We start from the raw sequence: 4450 nt of genomic DNA, 5'->3' as shown, positions 1-4450 counted from the left end.
AAAATGTAACCGTATTGTGACTTGTGACAATATGGCATCCAAAACCTCTCAATCCTCAATGTTTATTGAGGTAAGCTGGAACTGCTATCTCTCATGGTTACAGTTAAATTGTTATTTTAAAATGTGACCGGCAATTCCTCTTTATCAACCATTACAAAAATTTTGCAAAAATGTTTTATAAACATTTTTGTTTTGCGTATTTTTGCATATTGAAATAAAAAAGATGAGAAACTAGTTAAAGTTAAGAAAAGCTTGTTAAATGAAGCAAGGGCTTTAGCAAAGAAAAGAACTATCGAATACCACCGAAAGAATAAAACTAGATATGACATCAGATTTGTAGAATCTAAATTTCAACCTGGAGATTTTGTCCTTTACGAGGAATTTGAATACCCAAATACTAGAAAATTGACTTCACCCTATTCAGACCCTTATCGGATTATGAATAAATTATCTGAAGTTAATTATGAAATCGACAGGGAAAATTTTCACGCGAAGAAACCAACTGATATTGTACATGCGTCAAAATTAAGGTTCTATCATCCACCCGAGAAATAAAAATCAAAATTTATAAATCAATAAACTATCCATAACCCTTCTTTTAGTTTTCATCCTGTTGTCCCCCTAATAGTTGATTTATCTCTGAGTGTCTGAAAAGTTTGTCTGGCCTTTTCTTTTACTGGGCTCCTTCAAACTTGAGATTCAGGTTCAATACACTTTCCGTGTGGGAAACACTCAATTGAGGCTATACTACAAGTAGAGTACTATACCCTCACATTTCCTTGAGCTCATGTTTTCTTATGTTTGTGTTATAAATTGTAGCAACAGTTGAAAAAGTTAAATTTCAGTTGTTGAAATTTCTGAATTTCATTTTATGTTTCTGCAGCATCGTGTACAAAAAACTGGTATGGATGTTGGAAGTTAAATTTTGTTTTGTTATCATTAATAAGAGAAAAATAGAGTGACAAAATATGTTAAAAACCTAGCAAAATGTGTATTTTCAACAAGAGTATAAGAGCTCTAGTATCGTGACATAAAAACTCAAATGTTTTCAGTGCCAATGCTAATCCATAATTCTAGCGCTAATTAAATGATCCGGAGATCTCCAAAGACCAGTAAAAGACTGAAGATGAGCCTGAATGACAACTTTAATGATTGTACGGACTCTAATGATTACACAAACTGTGAATGGCATGCCCTAAGATATAAACTTACAAATTCAGTTATATTACTATTTCCTATTGCCGCGTAGCTAACCACCAATATGTTATTAGTGCTTTATTTGTTCTGAACTTAGTTACTATATTATAATTTCATTAATCATTTATTATATTTTATATACTGTATTCATTATATTCAAATATTTTATGTCATATATTATGTAAACATTTTGTTGCCTTGAGATAAATCCAATCAGTTTTCCTACTCACTTAATTTCCTAATAACTAAATTTTCTGCTCTCAATATCTGGACTGTCTTGGGTCGACGGCCGCGACTGCAAGCCTTTTCAGATGGGGGGGGGGTAATCTGTAATGATATTTTTAAATCAATTGATTAAATTAAATTCTATTAATATTGCTTAATACCGTGTTGGCGATTCTCTACCTAAATTGCATCCCTGTTCCTAAATTTTGGCGAAATCCTTTTTTTATCATTCGTAATAGTGATCTCGTTCTCTTTTTCAGTAGTCTTATCTACAGCAGACACATTCAATATGCCATTGGCATCAATATCGAAGGTAATTTCAATCTGTGGGACACCTCTAGGTGAAGGAGGAATGCCAGTTATTCAAACTTTCCAAGAAGATTATTGTCCTTGGTCATTGCACGTTCACCCTCGTAAACTTGGATCAAGACACCTGGACCTGGTTGATTATCAGAGTAAGTTGTAAATGTTTGTGTCTGACGAGTTGGAATGGTTGTATTACATTTGATGAGAACAGTCATTACACCACCAGCAGTTTCAATCCCTAGAGACAGTGGGGTTACATCCAACAGCAACAGATCTTGCACTTGTTCAAATTTATCACCATTCAAAATTGCAGCTTGGACTGCAGCACCATATGCGACAGCTTCATCTGGATTAATACTTTTGTTAAGTTCTTTACCATTAAAGAAATCTTGCAGTAGCTTCTGAGTTTTAGGAATACGAGTAGATCCACCTACCAGGACAATATCGTGGACTTGAGCTTTATCTAACTTTGCACCTCGCAAAGCCTTTTCAACAGTTCCAATGTGCTTCTAAACAAATCAGCATTCAGTTCTTCAAAACGGGCTCTTGTTATGGTTGAATAGAAATCTACACCTTCAAAGAGAGAATCAATTTCGATGCTGGCTTGAGTACTTGAGGATAGGGTTCTCTTAGCCCTTTCACAGGCAGTATGTATGAGAAATTACATTTCATATATATATAGAGAGAGAGATATGGAAGAGAGATAAATTTAAACACCTAAAACCAATATTAATTTGGAATCAAAGCAAGGCAATTCCTCAACAATATTAATAATCGCAACCTCGTATAAGAGTTTTAACACAATTATAAAAAATAATCGAAATTAAAATAAGAATTAATAATTGAACAAACTCGAAAAATAAAAATGCGAAAGGGAAAATATACAAATTGTTAACATGTAAGAATTAATCTCCTTTTAAAGAGCTCGGTTACCCAAAGAAAGTTTTCTCAGTTACATGAAATTCGAATTCATATTACAAGAATTTATTAAGTAAATAGTTCAGTATTTAAAATCATTCTCTGGGATTTGGATATACTTATGGATTACGAGGAAATGACGACGCCCTTATACTTATACTTATAGACTCCGCCCTAAGGGGGTCTGAAGTCTCGTAATTTTGCCTGAAAGGGCAATATTTTATGATTCATGCAGTGTCTCAAGAATAAAGCTTTGAATATTATAATGAATCATAAATAAATAATAATAAACGAAAGTCCTTAATACAAATGAGATGAAAAGACGAATGATTCAAATTTTATTGGAGAGCCAAAAGTGTTAATTTTACATTTAATTTTGAATAAAAGTCTAAACATTATAACGCGTTAAAATTTTTTTTGAAATAATAATAATAAATAAAATTGTAATGAAAAATAAAATAAAAAATTTAAAAATAAGTAAATCAAGTTCAAAAATATAATAATAATAGCAATAAAATAAATAATATAAAAATTAATGGTAAGGAAAGTAAAATATTAAGACGAAATATATATAAAATGTAAAAAGTAACAATAAGAAAATGCGAAAAACACAAAAGTAAATATTAATAAACAAATAAGTAAAAATAAATAGCATTAAAATTGAATATGATATAAAAATAGTAAAAAAATCCATTAATTGCAAAAATATACGTAAAAAAGTTCTTAATCTTTAATTAAGGGTTTTAAGTTTGGCTAAAATGCACAGTTTAGTCGCATTCAAGCCGCATCCTTGGCTCCCCACTTAATGATTTTTTATTAAATAAATATAATTCAGCTTATGAGCTCAATTTTTTATCAGTCACAGGTCCGTCAAGGAGGTCCCCACTTAGTCACTCACTGGTCAATCAGCGTGCAATTTTTTAGCCAGCCACTGGTCAATCATCGAGATCGTCATTTAGTAAGTCTCTGGTGTGTCAATGAACAATTTTTGTCAGATTGATGTCATTTCGAACAAATTTATGACGAATGTAAACTGAAAGTATGTCAAGTTAGCTCAGATCTTATAGGTTGCTTTAAAGTGTTATGTTTATCTTTAATTTTCTTAGAGCAAAAATATTTGAGTAACGCTTTTCTTAGGTTTGAAAATGTGAAACGCCGGCTACGATGTGAGGAAGGAGGCTGAGTATTCTCGTCATCAACGTAGATAACAGCAACAGTATCAACGACGATATCAATAAGGCTTTCTTGAAATTCTTGAATTGGTTTCACTTCTATTCTGTCTACATGATCCATTTTGCCTTTTATTTCTATTTCATTATTTGTGTTGATGAGATTGCCGAAATCGATGTCCCCTTGTGCTCCAAGATCGTTATGCGATACAAAGCCTTCAGCATCCAATGCTTTAATAGAGGTATTCAAACTGAGTTCTTCCTGGTTAAAGGTGGTTGTAGCGGTATTCATGCCTGTTTGATTACCTGAGTTATAAGGTTTTGGAAAATCAAAATTCTTTTCTGTTTCTTGATGAAGGTAACTAAATTCATTAACATCACTGAAAAGGTACACATCAGTGGGATTATTATCGAAATCATTTTGAAAAAGGTCGATGTGGTCAGTGGCACTATCAATATGCAAATTAAGATGGTTATTATCAAAAGCTACGTTAGAAACTTGGAGGAAATCGGTGTCATTGTCTATATCCACTTCAAAGGAATCGTCATTAAATTCATTAATATCAGCATATGAATCAAGGAAATCTACATTATGTACCTTCTTTCCGGCATTAAGGTTGCGTTCATTACGGTTA

General features: G+C 32.2%; 1 pseudogene; it reads right to left on the bottom strand.

The window, feature by feature from the left end:
- Positions 1-1692: 1692 nt before the first annotated feature.
- LOC118182131 (heat shock cognate 71 kDa protein-like) lies at positions 1693-2380 on the bottom strand (annotated as a pseudogene).
- Between the last annotated feature and the right edge of the window lie 2070 nt (positions 2381-4450).

The sequence above is a fragment of the Stegodyphus dumicola genome, chromosome 7 (genome assembly GCF_044657685.1).
Source record: "Stegodyphus dumicola isolate Sdum_Otavi_A_Nest chromosome 7, ASM4465768v1".
In the NCBI taxonomy this organism is placed as follows: Eukaryota; Metazoa; Arthropoda; class Arachnida; order Araneae; family Eresidae; genus Stegodyphus; species Stegodyphus dumicola.
The sequence above is the reverse complement of the archived record's forward strand: the minus strand, read 5'-3'. Positions and strand labels throughout refer to the sequence as shown.